This window comes from Triticum urartu, chromosome 7A (genome assembly GCF_056163025.1).
Source record: "Triticum urartu cultivar PI428250 chromosome 7A, HENAU_Tu73, whole genome shotgun sequence".
NCBI classification, from domain to species: Eukaryota; Viridiplantae; Streptophyta; class Magnoliopsida; order Poales; family Poaceae; genus Triticum; species Triticum urartu.
Window position 1 is genome coordinate 697,484,762 of NC_141879.1, and position 26,904 is coordinate 697,511,665.

The 26,904-nt window shown below is 55.1% G+C and overlaps 1 pseudogene; it reads left to right on the forward strand.

Moving 5' to 3' along the window:
- The first annotated feature begins 983 nt into the window (after nt 1–983).
- Nucleotides 984–26,904, forward strand: LOC147961722 (uncharacterized; annotated as a pseudogene).

A 26,904-nucleotide genomic window follows, 5' to 3' on the forward strand; every position in this document is an offset into this window, starting at 1 on the left:
CCAACTGCAAGCTCGCCGAGGATTGGCGATACGGCAAGGAGCCGTATTCCCGCGCCAACCCTCCGCCTGCCGTAAGTCCTTTCTTGTTTTCTTCCCTTTTTTTTGTGGCCGGCCTCATGATAGCCGATTCTTGATCAATTGGTTTGCCTTTTGCAGAACCCTCTTCTCCCGCTGACAGTCGGGGCTGTGGGGGCAGAGCGCCAGCTCCTCCCCGACCGCACGGTGGACGACGCCGACGATCCGGACCTGGGAGCGGCCGCCATGGAAGACGCCATCATGGGGGAAGGCGACGAGGCCGGAGGCACGGTACTCGGGGCCAGCTTCGAGGACTGGCCGGATGACGACGAGGTCGAAGTCGCCCCGCACCGCTAGCCGGCGCCCGATCATCAAGGCGCGGGCTCATCTGCCGTGCCGGCTGCCCGTGGCGGCGCGCAGAAGCGCCGGGCCACGTCGACCTTCTTCAGCAGCCGGCCGAAAAAATCCAAGGCCTCCATGGCGGCGACCAAGCGGGATGAGGCGGCCGCGAAGGCGGCCCGCTTCCGCAAGGCGGTGAAGCAGCCGCAGGCGATCTCTGCGTAAGTCGTTGAATGTCTTGCGTATATATTTTTTGTCTTCTTCGTCCGAAACTCTCCTAAACCTTTCTTTTCTTGCCGGACAGGGCGCCGCTTTCTCTCGAGCGAGGTCCTGGCGGCTCCGTAGTCGGGCCGACTGGAGGGTCCTCAAGCTCCTGCCACGTGGATCCCCGCGCCGACCTTAAGGAGGCCACGGAGCGGAACGCGCGGGAGGCGGCGGAGCGAAGGGCCACCCAGGCGACGAAGGAGCAGGCCGACGCGGCGGCCAAGGCCCGAGCGAAGGCGGCAACCGCGGAGACGGAGGCGGAGGCCTCGCACAATCGGCCTCCGCTGCTCGTTGTTCCCCTCCGCGCCGTGGCCCCCGACGTTCCCGTGCCCCCGTCGGAGGAGGTCGACCAAGGCCCGCCGGTGATGGAGAGGCGGGAGGACCCCATGATCTTCGTGGAGGAGGCGTCGCAGACGGCGCCGACTGGAGCGGGCCAAAGCGGCCAATCAGCTGCGGCGCCAGAGCAGTTGTCCAGGGGCGAGCCGGCGGCAGGGGCCGGCCTCGAGGTGCAGCCGGCATCATGCCGGCGCGCAGGGGGTGGCGCCTTCGCGCCGGAACCGCACCGAGCAGCGGGCGCCAGCCAGACGGCGGAGGCCCTGGAGGCGGCCCGCGCCAGTACGTCTGAGTGAACTCCCAGCGGGGGGACGGGCGAGCTGAACGCGGCAGCCCAGGAGGTCCTGAACCGGCTTCAAGCTCAGGCCACCTCGCTGCAGCGATACACTCAAGAGTTTCTCTCGACGTGGGCCGTTATCCGGGTGAGTCTTCTGGCCTTGGTTATTTTGTTCTTTCGATTTCTTCCATGGGGGCGCGTCAGCGCACCCACTGGGTGTAGTCCCCGAGTTCCGAGCCAGCTGCTGCGCAGGCGGCTTGGAACTTACTAGGTTCTGACAACTTAACTTATCCTTGCTTCCTGTATAATCTTTCAGGAGTATCATAACCTTCGCGCAGCCGCCTTCAACTCCCAGGCTCAGGAGCTCGGCCGGAGAACTGAGGACCTAACCAGCAGCCGGAGTGCGTGTTTGTCTCGTTCATCTCCTGTGGGGGCGCGTCAGCGCACCCACTGGGTGTAGTCCCCGAGATTCGGGCCGACTGCTGAGTAGCCGGGTCGGATCTTCCTTGATGACTTCACCTTATTAATTTCCTTTGTCTTCATGCTTGCAGGAGCCAATGCCGATTTGAGGGGGCAGCTCAGCGAGGCGCAGGCCGCCCTTCGCACCAAGGAAACTGAGTACGACGCCTTGGTCCTGGAGCGTGACCGCCTGGCCAAGAAGCTGGCTGACCAGGAGGAGAGCCACAAGGCGGCCCTGAAGAAGGCGCAGGATAACGAAGCCGCCCTGAAAGCCGAGTTTGAGACCGAAGCGGCGGGCTGGGCTGAGACCAGGCAAGCGCTGAATGAAGGCTTCGGCCGTATTGAGGATTTGATCGACGGTAAGCCGCGTTCCTCGCTCCTTGCATGCCCCTTGCCGCCTGATTTTTGTTCTGACTTGTGCTGCTTTTTATTCTCTGTGCAGACTACTTTCCCAGTTACTCCGTCTTTGCTGCCCAAACCATTGAGGCCCATCGCGAAGCGCGCCGTCAGGCAGGGGCCGACATCGCGCCGGACGTGAGTCGGACGCTTGAGGAGCAACTCTTGGCGGTCCAAGCGCGGCTGCAGCCGGCTCATCGTATGCTCCGCCGCCTCCAGCGCGCCGGGGCGCAGGTGTTGGCCGCCCTCTGGCCAAGCGAGACGATTCCCCGCACCCCGAGTCGGACTGCCGACTGGCTAGAAGTTGCGGTTGGCCGCTTCGAGGCTTGGAAAGCATCAGCGGCCCGGCTTGGAGCTGGGCGCGTGTTGGAGTTCGTCCGAGCTTGGTATCCGGGGCTGAACCTGGACCAGCTGCCCACCTGGCGGCTGGAGGCCGACGAAGAGCTGGAGGAGGTGCGGCCGGCTATCGCTCAGCGCGCTTCGACGATCGCCGAGTGTACTGACATCAGCGTCTTCGCTCCTGAAATCAATGACGACGGCGTTGCCCAGCCGGAGGAGTGGTTCGGGCTGGACCCGGCAGCGGGTGAAGACTCGGCGGAGGAGATCGCCTCCAGCGATGAAGGCGAAGACGACGAAGGAGAGGAAGGCGAAGACGTTGAGCCGACAGGTGAAGCGGCCAGCCAGCCTCAGCCTGATCGTGCCTCCAGCAACGAGGCGCGTGCTAGCGCGCCCTCTGCGGGAGGCGGTGATCATGCCGAGGTTCGCCAGCCGGCCACTCCTCCAGCCGGCACTTCCGTCTCCACCGTCCTGCCCAACTCGCCAGTCGCTCCCTTGGCTTAGTCTGCCGTCCTTGTTTTTTCCTGCTTGTTGCCTTTTGAACAACTTTTATTAAACTTGCGCAGTTCCACCCACCGGGGGTGTATTCGAACTATGTTGAATGCTGGCCTTTTGAAGGTCTTTTATGTAAATATTATTGCGTGTTTGGTTTCCATTCATGTATGCTTTTTATCCTTAGGCTGTTTCCTTTGCCGCCTTCCCCTTCTGGGAAGGCAAGTACTCGAGCTTTCTTAGATTGGAGCGAGGTGAATGGAAGCCGGCCGGCCGGCTACTCTGGTAGCCGGTCGGCGGTGGGAGAAAAACCGGCTTTTGTTATATTAGTCCGTTAGTCCCTAGCCGTTTTTCGTGTGGGCACCCGTTCCTGCCCCTAACTCTTGCCAGCCGGACAGCCGGTTCTTCGAACTGCGACTTTTGGCAAGAGAAGGCTTGGGAGCCGGCACACTACTTGTCTGACTGCGGGTAGGACTTCTAATATAACTCCAGGCGGCCAGTCCCCGGGCCGACTAGTCGAACCCGGTGCCGGACGGAAAAAAGTGAATGCAATGACAAGGCCATAAGCATGATACTTTTCATTCATCGATAAAAGATGGCAGTCCCCGAGCTCTCCTCGGGGGGCCTATTGTCTCGTATTTAGTACAAAAGTTAGCGTGATACATACTGCATTTCAACTGTAAAACCTTCGGAGGAGGTTGGCGTTCCATGGTCGTTCTGACTCCTTGCCGGAGTCGTCTCTCTTTCGTGCCTTCGGCTTCTGCGCGTCGATCAGGTAGTAGGAGTCGTTGCCTAAGGCTCTGCTGATGACGAAGGGGCCCTCCCAAGGGGCCGAGAGCTTGTGCTGGCCGGCTGTTCGCTGGATCAGCCGGAGCACAAGATCGCCCTCCTAGGGATCTTGGCTTGACCTTCCGGCTGTGGTAGCGGCGCAGGCCCTGCTGATAGATGGCGGACCGGCTGAGGGCTAACAGCCGGCCTTCTTCCAGCAGGTCGACGCCGTCTTCTCGTGCTTCCTTGGCCTCGGCTTCCGTGTACATGGTTACCCGAGGCGAGTCGAACTCGGTGTCAGTTGGGATGACCGCCTCGGCACCATATACGAGGAAGAAAGGAGTGAAGCCGGTTGACTTGTTTGGTGTAGTGCGCAGACTCCAGAGGACAACCGACAGCTCATCAAGCCAACAGCCGGCTGAACGCTCCAATGGTACGATCAGTCGGGGCTTGATGCCGGAAAGGATGAGGCCGTTGGCTCGCTCGACCTGGCCGTTTGACTGCGGGTGGGCGACGGACGCTAGGTCCAACCGGATGCCTTGCGTCGCGCAGAAACGTGCCAAGGCTCCCTTGGCGAAATTCATGCCATTGTCGGTGATGATGCTGTGTGGTACGCCGTACCGAGTTGTTATATCTGTGATAAATGTCACGGCAGTCGGCCCATTCAGCTTCTTGATCGGCTTTGCCTCAATCCATTTGGTGAATTTGTCCACGGCGACAAGCAGATGTGTCATGCCGCCGCGCGCCGTCTTGAATGGGCCCACCATGTCCAGTCCCCAAACGGCGAAGGGCCAAGTGAGGGGAATGGTCTTGAGTGCTGAAGCCAGCATGTGTTGCTTGGAGCTAAAGAGTTGGCACCCTTTGCAATGTTTAACTAACTCCTTGGCGTCATCCAAAGCAGTCGGCCAAAAGAAACCATGGCGGAAGGCTTTGGCGACAAGTGATCTTGAGGCCGCATGGTGGCCGCATTCTCCTTGGTGGATGTCTCTGAGGATTGCGATGCCCTTCTCTTGCTCAACGCATCGCTGGAGGACTCCAGTGACACTGCGCTTGACGAGTTCTCTGTTGACGATTGTGTATGCTCCGGCTCGGCGTTGGACTTGTCTTGCCTCTACTTCGTCAGCCGACAGATCTTGGTTTATTAGGAAGTTGATGATGGATTGAGCTCATGACGGAGCTGCGACTTCTTCTATTGCCAAAACGGCTACCGCGACCAGGGCGGGCGGGCTGGGCGGTGAAATGCTGGAGTCGGCTGCCGCCTGTTGTGTTGGTGTAGTCTCCGGGCTGACTACCGCAGTCCCCGAGCCGGGTGAGGCAGTCCCCGGGTCGGGCGTAACTACGGAAGTCCCTGAGCCGCCTGCTGATACCCCCTGGCCAACTACCGAAGTCCCCAGGTCACCTGCTTGGTTCTTTGAGCCGGCTGCGTCGGGGTCAGGCGGCACGAAGATGGAATCGGACTCTGGAGACGGCTTGATAGACGGCTTGAGGAGGCGTTGTAGAGAGACACCGGTTGGTATTGCTTGCCGAGTGGAGCCTATTCGAGCCAAGGCATCAGCTGGCTCGTTGTCGGCTCGTGGTACGTGGAGGAACTCGCATCCTTCAAAATACCCACTGATTTGCTGAACGAGGAAGCGGTAGCTTGCCATATTTGCGTCCTTGGCATCCCAGTCGCCGGATGATTGCTGGACCACCAAGTCCGAGTCGCCATAACATAGGATCCGGCGAATGCCAAGTTCTTTGGCAAGCCGGAGCCCGTGTATGAGCGCCTCGTACTCGGCCACGTTGTTGGAGGCGGCAAAGTGAATTTGCAGCATGTATCTGAGCTTGTCGCCTTTGGGAGAGGTGAGGATGATGCCGGCTCCCAAGCCGGTGCGCATCTTGGACCCATCGAAGTGCATGCGCCAATGAGTGGAGTCGGGAGCCGGCGGTAGGTACTGGGTCTCAGCCCAGTCGACGAGGAAGTCGGCCAATGCTTGGGACTTGATGGCGGTGCGAGGCTGGTAGAAGATCGTATAGGGGGCCAGCTCGATGGCCCATTTCGCCACCCGGCCGGATGCATCCCGGCTGCCTATGATCTCAGCCAGCGGGGCGGTGCATACAACCGTGATGGGATGCTCTTGGAAGTAGGGCTTCAGCTTCTTGGCGGCGAAGTACACGCCGTAGCACATCTTCTGGTAGTGCGGGTAGTTCTGCTTCGAGGTAGACAGTACCTCGCTCAAATAGTACACCAGCCTCTAGACCGGCTGGGCTCGGCCTTCTTCTGGGCGTTGGACTACGATGACGGTGCTGACCACCCGGCTGGTTGTGGCAATGTAGAGGAGCATGGGCTCTTTCTCAGTCGGCGCCGCCAGGACAGGCGGCGTGGCCAGCATCTTCTTCAGCTCGTGAAAAGCTTGATCGGCTTGGTCATTCCACTCGAAGTGGTTGGTCTTCTTCATGAGGCGGTAGAGGGGAAGAGCTTTCTCTCCGAGCCGGCTGATGAAGCAGTTCAGGGAGGCCAAGCATCCGGTAAACTTCTGGACGTCTCGAAGTTTGGTGGGAATCACCATTCTCTCAATGGCCTTGATCTTTACTGGGTTGCATTCGATGCCGCGTTCGAAGACCAGGAAGCCTAGGAGCTGGCCGGCTGGCACTCCGAACACGCATTTCTCGGGGTTAAGCTTGATTTGGAACCGGCGTAGGTTCTCAAATGTTTCCTTGAGGTCTTCCAGCAAGGTGCCGCGCTTCTCCGTCTTCACCACAATGTCGTCCACGTAGATGTGGGCATTTCTGCCGAGTTGCTTGAGGAGGCACTTCTGCATGCAACGCTGAAAAGTGGCACCGGCATTTCTCAAGCCGAATGTCATAGTCAGGTAGCAGAAGGCTCCGAATGGCGTGATGAAGGCGGTCTTCAGGCGGTCTGCTAGATCTAACTTTATCTGGTGATACCCGGAATAAGCATTCAAGAAACTCAACAGCTCGCATCCGGCCGTGGAGTCTATCACTTGGTCAATCCTTGGCAGGGCAAAGGGATCTTTGGGGCAGGCCTTGTTGAGGCTCGTGTAGTCTATACACATGCGCCACTTGTTGTTCTTCTTTAGCACGAGGACCGGGTTGGCGAGCCACTCTGGCAAGAAAACTTCCATAATGAAGCCGGCTGCCAGAAGCCGGGCTATCTCCTCTCCCACAATCCTGCGTTTCTCCTCCGACAGTCGGCGGAGGGGTTGTTTGACTGGCTTTGCGTCTTTTCGGACGTGTAGTTTGTGCTCGGCGAATTCCTTCGGAACGCCCGGCATGTCCTTGGGGGACCATGCAAAGATGTCCCGATTCTCACGGAGGAAATCGGCGAGCTCGCCTTCCCATTTTCTGTTTAGGTTTGCCCCGATGACGGCAAACCTCTCTGGGTGCTCGGGGTCAAGAGGTATCTTCTTCGTCTCCTTGGCCGGCTGGAAAGATCCTTAAGCATCATGCTCCTTGGGATCGGGGGACAAGGCCGACTGCTTGCCGGCCATGGCCACGACTCGGTCCAACATTTTCTTTTCTTCGGCAATCACAAGGGACTCGGCCAGCTGACTGCTGGCTGCTGCGCACTCAGAGGACTTCTTATAATCGCCGGCTATGGTGATGACGCCTTTGGTGCTCGGTATCTTCATCTTGAGGTATGCATAATGGGGAACTGCCATGAACTTGGCCAAGGCGGGTCGGCCAAGCAATGCGTGGTAAGGGCTCTCTAGGTCCACCACTTCAAACCAGATCGCTTCCCGGCGGAAATGCTCTTTGTCCCCAAAAAGTACATCAATCTTGATCTTGCCAATGGGGGCGCAGGACAGGCCGGGTACGATGCCATGGAACACAGTCCGAGTAGGCATGAGTTGCTTCGTCTTGACATTCAGCTTCTCCATGGTGTCACGGTACAGGATGTTGATGCTGCTCCCGCCGTCTATCAGCACGCGAGAGAATCGGGCAGCGCGTCTATCCGTTGCAAGGGTGGCACCCAAAACCAACGCATAAGAGCCGGGAGACGGCATCACCTATGGGTGGTCGGTTCGGCTCCAACTGATAGGTTTTTCTGACCAGTGCATGTGCTCGGCGGGGTTGGCAGCAACCATGCTGACTTCCTGGTGCTCTCGGCGCTTGCTGCGCCGGTCTTCGGGCTGACTTGTAAAGATGACATAGGCGGCGTGCTCGTCGGGGAACTCGTCGTGCACGGCTCCGACTGCGGGCCGAGCGGCCGGCGGCTGCGGAGCCGGAGGCGGCGGCCCGGCAGGCGGAGGCGGTGCGAGCCCTTCGCCTTTAGAGATTCGGGTGAGCCAGCGGCACTTCCGGGTCGTGTGGTTGGACGGCTTCGCGCCGTTGTGGAACTTGCACGGGGCGTCGAGAGTCTGCTCGTAGGAGAAGGCCGGCTGCCAAGCCGGCTTGCTGCCCCTCTGCTTCTTGGGTGCGGGCCGCGCTTCGGGCTGCTCGTCTTCGACTGTGGCCACCTGCCGACTGGTGGAGGGCGGCACCGGGCCCTTGCGCTTGTGGTCGTTTTGGTGTGGGCGTTGGCCGGAGTCCCCAGCCGGCGTCTTGAGTGCCGGGTTGAGTACCTTTCCGGACGTGTCTACCCGGAGTTTGGTCTTCATCGAGGAGTCGGCGGTGGCGTACTTGTCCGCTATGATCAGAAGCTCGTCGAGGGTAGTCGGCTCGTCGCAGAGGAGCTTGTGCTTGAGGAGGGTGCCTTCTCGGCACCCGGCAGTGAAGTATTCTATGGCTTGCACCTCGTGCACCCCTTTGCAAGAGTTGCGGAGCTCGGCCCAACGCGTGAGGTAGTCGCGAGTGGACTCGGCGGGGCCTTGCACGCACAAGGAGAGCTGTCTGGGTTTGGGAGCCCGCTTGTAGGTGCTGGTGAAGTTGCGGACGAAGGCTTCTGTGAAGTCTAGCCAGCTGTTGATGTTGTATGGCTTGAGGCTGTTGGGCCAGGTCCGCGTCGTGCCCTACAGCATGAGGGGCACGTACTTCACGGCAACACGTCTGTTGCCGTTGGCTATGTTAACCGCCATGGAGTAGTCGATCAACCAATCTTTCGGCTTCACGGAGCCGTTGTACTTGGGCGTGTCTCTTGGGAGCGAGAACCCTTTGGGGAAAGGCTCGTCGCGGATGCGGGCGCCGAAGCAAGGCGGGCCGACGTCGTCTTCTTCTTCTAGCGCCAGGGATCGCGCCAGGCGGTCCATCCGATGGCGGGCGTTGTTCTCGCCGACTCCTTCGCGGCGACCTAGCCGGCCGCTGAGAGTCGGATGCGCAACAGGCGGCGGGGTGGGATATCTCTCTCCATGGGGCCGGGGCGGAGGCGGGTTGCCCCGCCACACCACGGCGCGGGGGTGGCCTTCTGCGTCTCGCTCGATGGAGAGTCGGGTTTGGCTTTGGCTGGCAGCCGGTTCTTTCTCGCGCCGCGCGCGGGTTTTACCCGTAGTCGGCGTCCGGGACGTCGCGCCGTGATCTCGGCGTGGGGGAGGGTTTCCATGCGGGCATCGGCTTCGTGCCACTGCGCGGCTGCATCGATCAGCTGCTGGATGCGTCGGGTCATGTGGGGGAGTTCTTCGGCCCCCGGTCCATCTAGCTCGCCTACGGCCGCCTGGGCGGCGCGCAGGTTCTCGAGTGGAGTAGCGTAGATTGGGCGGTCGACTCCTAGCGTATCGGCGATGACAGCGCCGCGCTGTCTGACAACGCCGGCCCGGCTAGGCCCGCCTGGGGGCGGCGTGCCAAAGGCAGCGTGGTCGGCCTCACATCGGTGGGCCTCAGCGAGGCGTCTTATGGAAACCAACTTCCGGCCCTCCGCGAGGAGGGCAAGGCGGCGAGCTTCCAGTGCTTCAGCGTCGGCATCGGCCGGGAGGGGGATGGACAAGTCGTGGACCGCTGCGTGCGGGGCCTCGTGGGCGCTCTCGTCAGAAGCGCCGCCGTGGCTGATGACCATCACCTCGGTGGTGACAGCGTCGCAGCCATCGGCCCGGGGAAGCGGGTCGTTGTAGATCGCGACGTTGGTGGGGAACGCGTCGAGTGAGGCCGTGTCGGAGTCGACAGGCATCGGATCGGTGGAGCCAAACGACTCCAAGTCCACGGCAGGCTCGCCGGAGACGTGGAGCTGGCCGAGGAGGTTGACGAGGTGGTCGGTGCCCGCGTCGGAGGCGAGCTCGTCAGAGATGAGAGTCTTGTCAAGGAGATCGGCGAGGTTGCTCGCCGCACAGATGTTGGTGAGGCCTTGTAGCACGTCGTGGCAAGCGCCATCGGGCGTGCCGGGCTGGCTACGCTCGCGGGGGAGGAAGAGGGTTCCCATCTAGAACAGGTCTCCGGACGGCGGTGCACCTGGCCCCACGGTGGGTGCCAAATGTCAGGTGGTAGGTGCGACATATGCCAACGGGTGGCTTATCATTGTGGGAGCCAGTAAGACGTCACCGGTGCCTGGAAACGGGATGAGGCGAAGACATGCACGCCGGCGAATCTTACCCAGCTTCGGGGCTCTCCGTGGAGATAACACCCCTACTGCTGCTCTGCGGGGTCTCTGCATGGTCACTAGATAAACAAGTAGCTACACGGTGCTCCTTGAGCTGTTTGGCGAGAGGAGGAAGAAGGGCATGACTTGCTCTCTTCTCCTCCCTATGTGGTGTCTGAAACTAGCAGGGATTCATCCCTTTGCATGGATGCCCCGGGGGGTTTATATAGGCCTACCCCCCCGGGGCACAATGGTAATCCAGCTGGGCGCGGGGCCCAGCCGTCGGTGTCTACGCTCTCCGGCTTCTGCGCCGGCTGCTGCCCGCCGGCTAGTGGGTCCCGTCGGCTGCCGGCTCCTTGGTCGACAGGCAGGCCCCACTGGCTAGGGCCTTGTCGGTGGCTGGTTACTGTTGCTCAATCCTGATGACGAGGGTTTCGCCGAAGTGGGCGTGGCTACAGTGCCGCCGCCCGGTGGGCGATCACTGTAGCCCCACCGCGTCTTGTCTCCTTAATGGGGCGTCTTCTTCGAGGGAGGTGGCAAGCCGGCTGTGGGGAGCCGGCTCTATCTTGGGCCGACTGGGGGAGGTCTGGCCGCCTTCGGGTGTCTCTCTGCCCGAAGGGGCCCACCGCCCGTGGGCCGTACTGGTAGCCCATCGTGGATGACATCGGGGTCAACGTGGCAACAGTGCTACGCCGGACGGGTCATGGCCACCCGTACGGCGCACTGTGCCAGGCGTGCTCCGGGATTCGGGGGTGGCAGGCTTCACTGTAGCCACGCCCCATCACATCGCCGTTTCGTGGGTGCAGACTTCGAGGGTACGATCTTGACCGCTTTATGGGAGCCGGCTTCTTGGAGTCGGCCTTCCCGCGGCCGGCTTCTCGAAGCCGGCCCTCCCGTGACTTTTCTTCATGAGGGCTGAAGTCGGGCCGCCTTCTGATAGCCAGCCTGGAGACAGCCGGCAAGGGGAAGGCGACCCCGTGTCTTGGATTCTTGAGGGCCGAATCGGCTCGTAATTTTTTAGAAGGGCCAGGGGGAGCCGGCTAGGCTACCCATGGTTATTTACTCCGACACAACATGACCAGCCGTCACGGCTCCTCCCCTCGCCCCTCCGGTCCCAAACCCGGGGACTGGGAGAGTTGCACCATCCTGCATACCGAGTTAGTGTCGCTTCAGGCCAAGGGATTTCTCCCTCAGGCATACATGGTCCCGGTCCGAGCCGGTCTCGCCACCTACAATGGTGGAAAACAAGTGGAGAGCACCCCCAATCCTTCTAAAGGAGAGCGGGTGTGCCTCATCCCTTATCTAATAAGGGGACTGGGATTTCCAATTCATCCATTTCTCCGCGGGCTTCTGGAGTTCTACGGCCTCCAGCTGCACAATCTCACGCCTGCCTCCGTATTGCATATTGCGGGTTTCGTCGCCCTTTGCGAGCTATTTTTAGGCGTTGAGGCTCATTTCGCGCTGTGGAAGAGGTTATTCTGCCTGGTGCCCCGTTCGCAAAAGGGGTCTATATACCAAGTGGGCGGAGCCGAAGTATGGCGCATCGCCGGGACCGGATACCTATCCGGAACCCCAAAGAAGGCGTCCGAGGACTGGCCTTCAGAATGGTTTTACATAGATGACGTCCCGCTGCCGGACCCTATCCGGGTCGGTCTCCCTGAGTTCAACAGTGCTCCATTGAAGAAACGCTTGAGCTGTCGTCCGCGGAGCTCTCAGAGAGAAAGCGACAGAGATGTCCTTTACCTGATGGGCCGGATAAGACTGTTGGCTCATTCCGGACTAACCATGATCGGGGACATGGCCGCATGCATTATGCGGGGGGTGCAGCCACTTCAATATAGAGGCCACCCCATGTGGGATTTCAACGGGGAGGATGACGCCACCCGTTACGGTCGTAAGGGGATGGCCTCAGCTTCCGCTCTAGTAAAGATCTTATCCTCTTTGTACAAGGGAGAAAAGGAGGAATTCCTTTGCGTCAACCCGCAGGCCGGATTTACTATGCACGATCCTCCCAGTTGGGTAAGTGAACAACTGCGCTTGCCCGTTTGTTTTATACTCCCACGGTTAGATATGTAGTCTAACGACTTCAATGCAGGAACTGCGACAGGTGGTAAAGGATATAAACAGCCGCCCTCCACAGCCCGAGGACCCAGAACGGTCCCTCGATCCGGACTCCGAAGAGGATCCGGACATATCGGTGGAGCTTATCGACGGGGTGTTCCATCAGCTAAGCAAGGACAATACCTTGGTAGCCATCACGGCTGATTACCCAGGGTTAATCCCGGCCTCCCAGGTGATAGAAACTGGAGTCTCATTCCCTTGAGAGAGATTCCACTCTCACGTATTCCGGTGTTTCTGACGACAACCGTGTTTTGCAGGGGAGATTTCCGAGGCAGGAGGCCGAACCTGCGGCAGCTAGCCAACGAGGGGCCGCAGGGCCCCGTGGGGCAAAAAGGAATGTAGTCCGGACTGAGATGCCGGCGCAAAGGTATAGCGCACCCTCTGTCTCCCTGGTGTTATTCTATCAGGGCATATTAACGTTCGTGCTATCTTCAGAACGAAGAGACCTCGCCGGACTACATCCGGAGAGGTTGCCAATCGCGCCTCTACCAGACAGGCTCCAGCGTCTGGCCAGGAAGCGGAGGCGAGCACAAGGCGCACACCGGACGCTCCTCCGACAGAGGATGCGGACAGGCTGTCTGCCACAAATTCTGAAGTGGATAGTGCCATGAACCACAGGCGTCGCCGGACAGTTCTACGCGACGCTTGTTTCTCCCAAGAGGCTTTAGATGCCTTTAATTCGGGAGATGCATACCTCCGTGCCGCTCAAAATGGTTTAGCCAAAGCCACGAGCAGTATGTAAAAGACATACGGGTAAGAAAATTTTGGTCAAATATATATATATATATATATATACTAGTAGCCCCCGAGACTTGAAACAGTTAGAGCAACTGATTTAAGGATCATTTAATATGCAGGTTCTTACAGAGAAGAATACTGTACTGTCCCAGGAGCTGGAAAAGTGCAAGGCCCAACTAGAGGCCGCACTAGCCGCAGCGGGGGAGCCCAAAGAGACCCCCTCAGGTAAGGTACACTTCGAAATATTAGTATTGTGCGGTGTGGGTGCAAATCTGACAAATCATGTTGCAGATGGCGCCGGACTCGATCCAGAAAAGCAACAACTCTTACGCCAGCTAAAGGCCGGTGAGAGTACGTTGACAAAGGTGAGGCGAGAGAAGAATGATCTTCAGGATGCCAACACCAGGCTGGACGTCAAACTTAAAGATGTTCGTGGCCAGCTGTCGGACTCCACGAAGGAGAATCAGCGACTTCGACGCGGCATATTTAGTAAGTGCTTGAACGAACTTTGAAAAAAGAGTTCGGCGAGGAAGTTGACTAACAGAGTAATGTCTGTAGGGATTCTCACAGGTCGTCCTGCAGAGGAGATGCCCGGTTCTACGGGTGACCTTCTTCCCGAACTCATGCAACTGCACGAGCGAATTCGGCAGGAGATGCGAGGCATTGCCCAAGCCTTATGGCCTGCCCACTCCATGCCCGAGGGCCTTGGAGAGCTTGCGGAGAAGCTGAAGGGAGCTCGGCGGCGCTTCCGGTTGTGGAAGATATTGGCCTGCCGACAAGGCACTAGGGAAGCCTCGGCCATGGTGAAGACTTGTTTTACGAAGTCTGACCCAAACCACATGGCCGAGGTCGGACCAGTGGGGCCTGACGGGAAGGAGATCCTTGTGAGCTTAGTATACGGCCAAGTAGAGTTGGCCGTGAAGTATTCCCAGCAGGACTGTAAATTAGACAGCCTGTTAGATGGTATAGAAGAGGAATACAATCAGTCAGAATGACTATGTAATTTTGAATTGACATGTGTAATGCCTTCTAGCCGGATTGTAGATCGTTTGTCGTTGCCGACCTTTCCGCTTCAACCTCGGGACCTGACGGTCCGGAGTGTGTCCGAATACCATAGCGGTTATATAAGAACCGTGGTATGCGTGGAGACCAGGCGTAGGGGTCATTAGTGCTTTATCAGACAAGTGCCCAACTAGTTATGTTATATTACATGGTTAGTAAGAAACATCTTCCAGAGAGAATAGTTCCGTTAGGGGTTCCTTTCGCTGGGAGGCATGCCCTAAAGTGCATGTCCGGATTGCATAAAAAGACGCAGAAAAAAGTATCTAGGGGCGCATAAAATGAGTAAAAATATCATCTTTTATCTCACCGACCGAATATTCCCTTAAGAACGCTAGCTTTCGGCTTCACCCAGTCTGAGGTACACATCCGGCTGACCCGGCAGTAACAATCGCATGGGTGCTCCCTTTACCGCCTAGCCGAACAATCGGGAACATAGGGGTAAGCACAGGAGCCAGGCAACCCAGCTTGGCCAAAACTTAAGTCATATCGATGCATATAATGGTGAAGAAAAAGGTACATGCGGAAGTTTGACGCATGTGTTGGGCGTGAAGCCCGTATAAATAAGCTTCTGTTAAAGAAGCCCCCGGGTTTAATGAGCGCGAGTGGCGCGTCACTAGATGAGCCTTTAAGGGCTATAAAAGAAAAGAGGGGAAGGAGAGAAATGTAAGACAGAAAAATGCAAAAAATGGACAGAGGAAGGAGACGAACACAGAGTCCGGCGCTAAGCATAGAATCTTCGGAGACGGGTGGCGTTCCACGGGTTCGGCTCGAGTCGGTTATCCGACGCATCTCGCAGGCGGTACGCCCCGCCAGTCAAGACTTGGTCGATTATGAATGGACCTTCCCACTTGGGCTTGAGTTTGTCCTTTTTCTTATCCAGTAGGTGTAGAACTAGTTCGCCAACATTGTAATTTTTGGCCCGTACTTCTCTGCTTTGATATCTTTGGGCCTGCTGTTGATAAAATGCGGAACGGGCTTTTGCCACGTCACGCTCCTCCTCCAGGGCGTCCAAGTTGTCCTGCCAATCGAGCTCGGCTTCTCTTTCTTCGTACATGCGCACTCTAGGTGTGTCATGAATTATGTCGCAGGGCAGAACTGCCTCTGCGTCGTATACCATAAAAAATGGTGTGTATCCGGTGGTGCGATTTGGCGTGGTCCGCAGCCCCCATAGCACGGAGTCGAGCTCCTCTACCCAGTGCGTGTTAGATTCCTTGAGGGACCGCACCAGTCTGGGTTTAATGCCGCTCATGATAAGACCATTTGCGTGTTCGACCTGGCCGTTGGTTTGTGGGCGATAGACGGAAGCATAATCGAGCTTGATGCCCATGTTTTTGCACCAGAGTTTTACCTCGTCGGCGGTAAAGTTTGTACCGTTATCGGTTATGATGCTGTGGGGGACGCCATAACGGTGTACAACCCCGGATATGAAGTCTATCACAGGTCCGGATTCGGCCGTTTTAACAGGCTTGGCTTCTATCCATTTGGTGAATTTATCCACCATGACCAGTAAGTATTTTTTCCTATCGGTCCCACCTTTAAGGGGTCCGACCATGTCAAGCCCCCAGACCACAAAAGGCCAGGTGATGGGTATAGTTTGGAGTGCGATGGGTGGCATATGGCTTTGGTTGGCAAAAAGTTGGCAACCAGCGGATCGTTGGACTAGGTCCTGAGCGTCTGCCCGGGCCGTCGGCCAATAAAAGCCTGTACGGAAAGCCTTGCTAACAAGGGACCGAGCAGCGGCGTGGTGACCACCGAGTCCGGCATGAATTTCAGCCAGAAGGTTCCTCCCTTCCTCTTCGGAGATGCACCTTTGAAGGACTCCAGTAGTGCTTTTCTTATAAAGCTCTCCCTCATGGACTCTATAGGCTTTAGATCGCCGCACTATGCAGCGGGCCTCGTTTTGGTCCTAGTAAGGTAGGCTAGGAATGATTCTGTCCACGGGGCGATGACCGCCATTATTACGTGGGTTGAAGGTGTAATTTCATTGGCAGAGCCTCCAATTGTGTCAGATTGTTCAGCGTCGAGTGGTGCGGCTGGGTCCGGGCTGTTATTTGCGGGTTCCCCCTCCCATGCTATGGATGGCTTGAACAATCTTTCCAAAAATATGTTGGGGGGGACTGCGTCACGTTTTGCTCTGATGCGTGCCAGGACGTCCGCTGCTTGATTGTTTTCTCGGGCTATATGGTGAAACTTCAGCGCTTCGAACCGAGCTGACATTTTTAGGACGGCGTTGCGGTAAGCTACCATTTTTGGGTCCTTGGCGTCGAAGTCTCCATTTATTTGGGATATCGCGAGGTTTGAATCCCCTAGGCGCTGGATACCCATGGATACTGCTATCCGGAGACCATGTAGGAGGGCCTCATATTCGGTTGCATTGTTGGAATCCATGTACATGATCTCGAGCACATATTGGACTGTGTCTCCTATGGGGGACGTCGGGACGACGCCACCCCCAGTCCGGCCAACATTTTGGAGCCGTCGAAATACATAATCCAGTTTGAATATGTGCCGTACTCTTTAGGGAGCTCGGCCTCCGTCCATTCTGCGACGAAGTCGGCCAAAACTTGCGATCTAATAGCTCGCCGTGGCTTATAGGTTATATCGAACGGGAGAAGCTCGATGGCCCATTTTGCAATCCGGCCCGTTGCGTCGCGGTTGTTGATAATATCGTTGAGTGGTACTTCCGAGGCTACTGTTATGGAACACTCTTGAAAGTACTGTCGTAGCTTCCGGGATGCCATGAATACCGCGTATGCAATCTTTTGATAATGCGGGTACCGTGATTTGCATGGAGTGAGGACAGTGGACACGTAGTAGACCGGCCTTTGAAGGGGGAATTTGTGTCCATCCGTTTCCCGCTCGACAACGAGCACTGCGCTGACAACTTGGTGTGTTCCTGCAATGTACAATAACATTGGTTCGCCGGTGATTGGCGCGGCCAGGACTGGGTTTGTTGCCAATATGGCTTTTATTTCATCAAGTCCGGCCGTGGCGACATCCGTCCACTCGAAGTGTTCGGTGCGCCGAAGGAGGCGATAAAGGGGTAGTGCCTTTTCTCCCAAGCGGGAGATGAAGCGGCTTAAAGCCGCCACGCACCCGGTTAATTTTTGTATTTGTTTAAGGTCCTTTGGGACATCCAATTGTGACAAAGCTCGGATCTTGGCTGGGTTTGCTTCAATTCCTCTACCGGATACAATGAAGCCCAAGAGCTTTCCGACTGGAACGCCGAAGAGGCATTTTTCTGGGTTGAGCTTGATGTCATATTGTTCGAGGTTATCGAATGTAAGCCTTAAGTCGTTTACTAGGGATTCGACATGTCTTGATTTGACGACCACATCATCCACATACGCCTCCACTGTTTTGCCAATCTGCTTTGCCAGACATGTCTGGATCATGCGCTGGTATGTTGCGCCGGCGTTTTTTAGCCCGAAGGGCATTGTGTTGAAGCAGAATGGGTCATATGGTGTGATGAATGCTGTTGCGGCTTGGTCTGATTCTGCCATCTTGATTTGATGGTAACCGGAGTATGCGTCGAGGAAACACAACAAATCGTGTCCTGCGGTGGCATCGATAATTTGATCGATGCGGGGGAGGGGGAAGGGATCCTTTGGGCAAGCCTTGTTAAGGTCTTTAAAGTCGACACACAGGCACCAGGATTTGTCCTTCTTTGGTACCATCACCAGGTTTGCTAGCCAGTCCGGATGTTTTATGTCTCTGATGAATCCAGCCTCCAATAGCTTGGCTAGCTCCTCTCCCATAGCCTGTCTCTTGGGTTCGGAAAAACGCCGAAGGGTTTGTTTGACAGGTTTAAATCCTTTTAGGATATTTAAGCTGTGTTCGGCCAGCCTGCGTGGGATCCCTGGCATGTCTGAAGGGTGCCAGGCGAAGATGTCCCAGTTCTCTCGTAGGAACTCTCGTAGTGCGGCGTCTGCATTAGGGTTCAGTCGTGCCCCGATTGAAGCTGTTTTATTGGGGTCCGGTGGATGGACCTGGAATTTGACTATTTCGTCGGCTGGCTTGAAGGATGTGGATTTGGATCTCTTATCGAGTATCACATCATCCCTGTTAACCGTGGAGCGCAGCGCAGTCAGTTCCTCGGCCACTAAGGCTTCGGATAGCGCCTCAAGGGCTAATGCGGCCGTCTTGTTTTCGGCGCGGAGTGCTATGTCCGGATCACTAGCTAGAGTGATAATTCCATTCAGCCCGGGCATCTTAAGCTTCATGTACCCGTAATGGGGTATTGCTTGGAAGATTGTGAATGCTTCCCACCCTAGTAAAGCGTGATATCCGCTCTTAAATGGGGCCACCTGAAACATGACTTCTTCGGACCTATAATTATCCGGCTCTTAAATGGGGCCACCTGAAGGGTCGCCGCACTGCGCCTCTACCATGGCAACGTGGTGGGTGACTTGGGGAGAGTTAATTTCTCTTAGATTGGGTTTAAGCCCAACCTGGTCGTAATTCGTAGCGACCCCCAGGGCGGCGATGCGATCCAGGAGCTCGTTTACGGAAGAGAGCTCCATTGGATCTAGCTGCTCGACGAGCTCCGAGCTAATGTGTAGGTTGCTTTTGATGACCCGAGAGGTCACCGTCGGCGCAACAGCCGAACAGGCGGTCATGAGGAAACCACCTAGCCGGAGGGTTTGGCCGACAACCAAGGCTCCCTTAGCAATGGCGCCATCTTTAAAGACGGGAGGAGGCATCCTTCCTGATTGTGATGGCACAGAGGAACCCTCAATGAAAGCACCAATGTCGGTGTCAAAACCGGCGGATCTCGGGTAGTGGGTCCCGAACTGTGCGTCTAGGCCGGATGGTAACAGGAGGCAGGGAACACGATGTTTTACCCAGGTTCGGGCCCTCTTGATGGAGGTAAAACCCTACGTCCTGCTTGATTAATATTGATGATATGGGTAGTACAAGAGTAGATCTACCACAAGATCAAGGAGGCTAAACCCTAGAAGCTAGCCTATGGTATGATTGTTGTATATGGAGTTGATTGCCTACGGACTACAACCCTCCGGTTTATATAGACACCAGATAGGGTTAGGGTTACATAGAGTCGGTTACAATGGTAGGAGATCTTGAATATCCGCATCGCCAAGCTTGCCTTCCACGCCCAGGAAAGTCCCATCCGGACACGGGACGAAGTCTTCAATCTTGTATCTTCATAGTCGAGGAGTCCGGCTGAAGGTATAGTCCGGCTACCCGAACACCCCCTAATCCAGTACTCCCTCAAACGGATTTTTGTCCGCCGCTATAAATCCTCTCCTTCGGCAGGAACTTCCGCCTCGATTGGGGCGATCTGGCGCCGAAGAAGCGTGGGCCAACCGCTGTAGAGCAGCAGATCTCGGCCACCATGGATATGGTGGAGCAGCAGGGGCGGCGACCAACGCCAAGCTCGACTCGATCTTCGAACAACTCAAGGGTGTCACCGTTTGGATGCAGCAAATGGATTCCACAACAAAGTCTCTCACCGAGTCGGCCTCCCTGCTCCAGCTCCACGCGGAGGATGCGACGGCGCGGCTGGAGGCGCTCGAATCGTCGCCATCGCGTCCACCTGATCCAGCCAACACCACCGCGACACCACCAACTGTGGAGGAGCGCACCCATGGCGTGGATCGGCCCAATGGGCACGGCGGGCATCCCCAACATCGGGGGCCGGTTCTAGGGGATCCTAGATCCTCTGGTCTGCCTCCGACCAATGGTATGCCCCATTATGCACCCCACCTGTTCGACAGAGAGTCTCATCCAGAAGAGTGTCGCATGTCACACACATCACACCATCCTCCCTTTGGTAGCACACCCAAGATGGATTTTCCCAAGTTCGACGGGACCGATTATCAAGTTTGGCTTGATAATTGCGAACTATACTTTGAGATTTACAGTGTGTCTGAAGTGATGAAAGTAAAATTCGCTTCTCTGAACTGTGTGGGCAATGCGGCGCTCTGGCTCAAAATGCTTCAGAAGCGCCGGGATGTTGCGACTTGGCATGATTTCTGTACTTCGGTTAGAAAAAAATGGGGTCGTGATAAACATAAATTCTACATGAGGCAAATGCTGCTGTTAAGTCAAGTAGGCACAGTTGAGGAGTATATAGCGAAGTTCGACACGCTTAGGCATCAAATTCTGCTTGCTGACCCGCACACTCATGAGATTTTCTTTGTGGAGCACTATACTGCTGGTCTTCGTCCTGATATTCGCTCTGCCGTTGTTTTACATCGTCCTGAAGATGTAGATACTGCTAGCTGTTTGGCTTTGTTGCAGGAGGCGGAGTTGGTGCACGAACAACCTCAGTCATCGGGCAAGTCCTTTCGACAATCAAATCGTCATAGCTCCTCCAATGACAAGCCAAAGTATACAACATCTACTGATGATTCACGCAAAGTTGCAGAAAAACTCGAGGCACTGTGCAATTACAGGAAGGCCAAGAACCTTTGTTTCACTTGTGGCGAGCCATGGGCACGGGGTCACAAGTGTCCGGACAAGGTACCGATACATGTCATGGAGGAACTCTTGGAAGTTTTACAACTAGACGACCCCCCTGATCCGCAACAACAACCAGACTCCAGTTCCGATGAAGAGGTCATGCTTCTATCAACAGCTTCCAAACCAGAGACGTCAGTTCGTCGACGGACCATCCGCCTCCATGGCATAATTGGCAAGCGTAGTATCCTGATCTTGGTGGATTCAGGGGCAAACTGCTCGTTTGTGGATGAGAAATTGGCCGCTGACCTCCATCTGCAGCCTCAGGAGATGGCTCCAGCACAATATGTGGTGGCCGGAGGAGCCACGATGACTAGCTCGCAGTGGATACCTAAACTGTGTTGGTGGACACAGGGGTATACCTTCCAACAAGATGTGAAAGTTCTTCCACTGGGATGCTATGACCTTATTGTGGGGGCAGATTGGCTTGAAGAACACAGCCCCATGTGGGTTCATTGGCGTCACAAGACCATGCGTTTCACTCATGACGGGCATCGGGTCACATTGACTGGTATCAAGGAAACGGGAACACGCTGCAAGCAGATATCAGCATGCAAGCTGCATGGCTTGCTACGCCGGGGAGCAATTCAGCATGGCGTTCAGGTACGAGCTATGCATCAGGAACAAGATCTGCTATCTATGACAGAGCAGAACACACTGTCAGGGACTGTATCTTCAAACACAGCGATGCCAGCTGAGGTTGCAGAGTTATTGGTGGAATTCCAGGACTTGTTTCAAGCCCCTACATCCTTACCTCCTCGGTGAGCCCAAGATCACAAAATACCATTGATTCCTGGTGCCCAACCAGTAAGTGCAAGGCCATATCGTTACACACCACAAAAAAGGACGAGATTCAACGTCAGATTAAGGAAATGCTCTTACAAGGGATCATTCGTTTGAGCACCAGCCCCTTCGCCTCCCCGGTGTTACTTGTGCGAAAGAAAGACGGTTCATGGCGATTCTGTGTGGACTACCGGATGCTGAATGCAATCACGATCAAGAATAAGTACCCCATACCCATCGTTGATGAACTGTTGGACGAATTGGCCGGGGCCTGTTGGTTTACTAAGTTGGATATGCTGTTAGGATATCATCAGATTCGTATGGCAGAGGGAGACGAGTTCAAAACAGCTTTTCGCACACATCAGGGGCTTTACGAGTTCTTGGTGATGCCATTTGGAGTTACAGGAGGGCCGTCGACGTTCCAAGGAGTGGTGAATTTTTCATTTGACGGCCTACTGCGCAAAGGAGTGTTGCTATTTATGGATGATATCTTGGTGCATAGTCACACATTGGAGGAACACATTCAAAAGTTAAGAGCTGTTTTTCAGATTCTGAGACAGAATCAGTTTGTGATCAAACGCTCCAAGTGTGCTTTCGCGCAGCAGAAAATAGAGTATCTTGGTCATGTGATTGGGGCGGAAGGAGTGGCTACAGACCCAACAAAGGTTGCAGCGGTTACAACTTGGCCAGTGCCGACGAATTTGAAGGAATTGCGTGGGTTTCTCGGCTTGACAGGCTACTATTACAAGTTTATTCATAATTATTGCATCATAAGTCGACCTTTGACTGAGATGTTAAAGAAAGGGCTCCGGTTTCAGTGGACTCCGCGGGCTGAGGAAGCATTTTAGCACTGAAACACGCAATGGTGAGCGCCCCTGTGTTATCCGTTCTGGATTTCTCGAAACAATTTGTATTGGAAACTGATGCATGCAAAGAAGGGGTCGGAGCTGTTTTGATGCAACAAGGTCACCCGGTGGCGTATTTGAGCAAAGCACTATGCTCTAAAAACCAGACCCTCAGCACATATGAGAAGGAGTGTCTCGCGTTATTGATGGCTGTGGACAAGTGGCGACCATATCTGCAACATCAGAGGTTCGTGATCCGCACAGATCACCAAGCATTACAACACTTGTCTGATCAGAGGTTGAGCACGGGCATTCAACACAAAGCTTTTGTGAAGCTCATGGGTCTCGATTACATAATACAATACAAAAAAGGGTAAACAATGCGGCGGCAGACGCCTTATCTCGGCATCCACAGCCTCCCTCTCTACTAGCAATCTCTGCCTCGGTGCCCGTGTGGCTGGAACAACTTGTGGCTGGGTATGCAGACGATGCACATGCGACCAAGTTGTTAACAGAGTTGGCTATCTCGTCAGATAATGCTCAAGGATTCAGTCTGTCGCAAGGGGTGATCCGCTACAAAGGGCATGTTTGGGTGGGCTCTAACAAAGTGGCTCAACAACATATTATCCAGAGCATGCATGACAGTGCCGTGGGTGGTCATTCAGGTGTGTTGGCAACATATCAACGGATCAAACGCTTGTTTGCATGGCCCAAGCTGAAGGACTCAGTAACAGCGTATGTGCAGCATTGTGAGGCGTGTCAACGTGCCAAAAAGGAACATTGCAGGCAGCCCGGGCTCATGCAACCTCATGACATTCCACCCCATCCTTGGCACACCCTTAGTTGGGATTTTGTGGAAGGGTTACCCAGGTCACAAGGTATGTATGTGATACTCGTGGTCATAGATAAGTTGACGAAATATGGTCACTTTCTCCCCCTCAAGCACCCCTATACAGCAGAGCAAGTGGCACAATTGTTCTTTGATCAGATCTATCGTCTCCATGGTATGCCCTTTCGCATCATTTCAGACCGGGACCCGGTATTCACCAGCACCTTTTGGCAAGAGTTGTTCCGGCTGTCGGACACCATTCTAAACATGAGCTCTGCCCGACACCCGGAGACTGATGGACAGACGGAGCGGTTAAACCAGTGCACGGAGTCCTTCCTCGGATGCTTTGCCCATGATGCTCCACTCAAGTGGGTACGTTGGCTTCCCTTGGCTGAGCATTGGTATAATACCTCTTTCCATACAGCCATGGGTCGGTCCCCGTTTGAGGCATTGTATGGTTATGCACCACGTCCCTTTGGATTGGAAAACCCTGCATCTACTCCGGAGTTGGCAGATATGGTGGCTGGGCAGGAATCGATGCTCGAACTACTTCGACAGCACTTGTTCAAGGCGCAACAGCGGATGAAACGTCAAGCAGACAAGCACCGCAGTGAATGATCATTTGAAGTAGGTGATCAGGTTTTCCTGAAGGTACAACCATACTTACAAAACTCCTTGGCGGCGCGGTGCAACCACAAGCTGTCTCTCAAATATTACGGGCCGTACAAGGTGTTGCAGAAAGTTGGAGCTGTTTCCTATCGCCTCAAATTACCACCCCAGTCCAAGATACACAATGTCATACATGTGTCCCAATTGAAGAAGTTCCTGTTGGAAATATGCCCTAGAGGCAATAATAAATTAGTTATTATTATATTTCCTTGTTCATGATAATTGTCTTTATTCATGCTATAACTGTATTATCCGGAAATCGTAATACACGTGTGAATACATGGACCATAATATATCCCTAGTAAGCCTCTAGTTGACTAGCTCGTTGATCAATAGATGGTTACGGTTTCCTAACCATGGACATTGGATGTCGTTGATAACGGGATCACATCATTAGGAGAATGATGTGATGGACAAGACCCAATCCTAAGCGTAGCTTAAAGATCGTATAGTTCGTATGCTGAAGCTTTTCTAATGTCAAGTATCATTTCCTTAGACCATGAGATTGTGCAACTCCTGGATACCGTAGGAGTGCTTTGGGTGTATCAAACGTCACAACGTAACTGGGTGACTATAAAGGTGCATTACAGGTATCTCTGAAAGTGTCTGTTGGGTTGGCACGAATCGAGACTGGGATTTGTCACTCCGTGTAAACGGAGAGGTATCTCTGGGCCCACTCGGTAGGACATCATCATATGCGCAATGTGACCAAAGAGTTGATCACGGGATGAAGTGTTACGGAACGAGTAAAGAGACTTGCCGGTAACGAGATTGAACAAGGTATATGGATACCGACGATCGAATCTCGGGCAAGTAACATACCGATAGACAAAGGGAATTGTATACGGGATTGATTAAGTCCTTGACATCGTGGTTCATCCGATGAGATCATCGTGGAACATGTGGGAGCCATCATGGATATCCAGATCCCGCTGTTGGTTATTGACCAGAGAACGTCTCGGTCATGTCTGCATGTCTCCCGAACCCGTAGGGTCTACACACTTAAGGTTCGGTGACGCTAGGGTTATAGAGATATTAGTATGCGGTAACCCGAAAGTTGTTCGGAGTCCCGGATGAGATCCCGGACGTCACGAGGAGTTCCGGAATGGTCCGGAGGTAAAGAATTATATATAGGAAGTGCTATTTCGGCCATCGGGACAAGTTTCGGGGTCATCGGTATTGTACCGGGACCACCGAAAGGGTCCCGGGGGCCCACCGGGTGGGGCCACCTGCCCCGGGGGGCCACATGGGCTGTAGGGGGTGTGCCTTGGCCTATATGGGCCAAGGGAACCAGCCCCAAGAGGCCCATGCGCCAAGAGAGAAAAAAAGGGGAGAGTCCTACAAGGGGAAGGCACCTCCGAGGTGCCTTGGGGAGGATGGACTCCTCCCCACCCTTGGCCGCACCCTTCCTTGGAGGAAGGGGCAAGGTCTGCGCCTCCCCCTCTCCCTTGGCCCTATATATAGTGGGGGAAAAGGAGGAGCAAACCAATCTAAGGCCTGGCGCCTCCCTCTCCCTCCCGTGACACATCTACCTCCTCCCGCAGCGCTTAGCGAAGCCCTGTTGGAATCCCGCTACTTCCACCACGCCGTCGTGCTGCTGGATCTCCATCAACCTCTCCCTCCTCCTTGCTGGATCAAGGCATGGGAGACGTCTCCGTTCTGTACGTGTGTTGAACGCGGAGGTGCCGTCCGTTCGGCGCTAGGATCATCGGTGATTTGAATCACGACGAGTACGACTCCATCAACCCCGTTCACTTGAACGCTTCCGCTTAGCGATCTACAAGGGTATGTAGATGCACTCTCCTTCCCCTCGTTGCTGGTTTCTCCATAGATAGATCTTGGTGATACGTAGGAAAATTTTGAATTTCTGCTACGTTCCCCAACAGTTCCTGCCGCCAAACACTGAGGTGGAGCCAGACACGACTGCACCAGCTCCACGCGATTTGGCACTTCTCACTCCAGCCAGAATCTTGCAAACCAAGCTGGTGTCTATTGGCGGCAAGACAACTCCACGGGTGAAGGTATGTTGGACAGGGCGACCAATGATGCATGATACTTGGGAAGAAGCCTTTGTTCTGCATCAGTGTTTTCCTCTACTGTCGACTTGGGGGCAAGTCGCCTCTCAAGGGGTAGGGAATGTCATGGCACGACCCAGCTCAGGACGGAGGCCCAAGGCCGCGCGACGCAACAGGAGATTGGCTCGAGTGTTCGAGGCCCAGCGCAAGGAGGGGATTCTAGGCACGGCAAGCAACTCAGCTATATGAGGAGATTCAGAGAGCAGAACACGGGGAAGAAAAGACTAGAACCTAGATCCTCTCTTTGTATCCTTTCCCCTCTTCTCCTACCTCTGCCCACAAATTGTATCTGAATTGTATCAGGAAGAACCTTGAACCCTAGCTGGTTCATAACAGTATGTATGTATGTATGTATGTATGTATGTATGTATGTATGTATGTATGTATGTATGTATGTATGTATGTATGTATGTATGTATGTATGTATGTATGTAGACACCTGCATTGTACCGTGTTAAAAAAATGGAATTGTCTCCCCTACGATATATTCTACTCTGATTTGTTTGGTAAGATTGTTTCAGGCTGCAATCTCAGGTGCTTTGGACCTAGCCAGGCACACGTGCCCACCTTCATTGTATCGAGGTACGTCTTCTATCAATCTCAGGGGAAGCACCAGTGGGTGGTGGGGCTGCCGCAAATTCGTCCTAAAGTCCATGCTGGACTAGTTGTCACTATTCGGGGACCGCTGCTTCCCAATACGGTGCCATGTCAGTCCTCATCGCAGGAGCTACTCGGACACATCGATCCCATCCTCGGGGACGGGAGAGGGACGAAATCACTATTTTGACCTTTTCAGCAATCTTTACCACAAAGTGAACTTGACATGAAATTATTTCACGATCTGACCCTTTTAGCAACGCCACAGTCCGTGACGTTTCTTCTCCATATAGAAACGCAGGGATATCTCGCGTTTCAGCTCCACATTCAAACGCCAAGCTAGCTCGCGTTTTCGCTCCACATGGAAACGCCAAGCATGTTGGCGTTGTTGCCGAGGCCGAAACGCCAAAGCTCATGGCGTTTCTAGCTAATTAATCACATGGTTGCACTGGTTGTCAAGCAGAGGGGCGAGCAGCGACCAGGTGGCCGAGACCATGTTCATGGTGTACGTTCCGCTGCGGTCCGCCGTCGCGCTGGCCATCACATCACGGCCGCACACCATCTGCATGCCGCGTTGA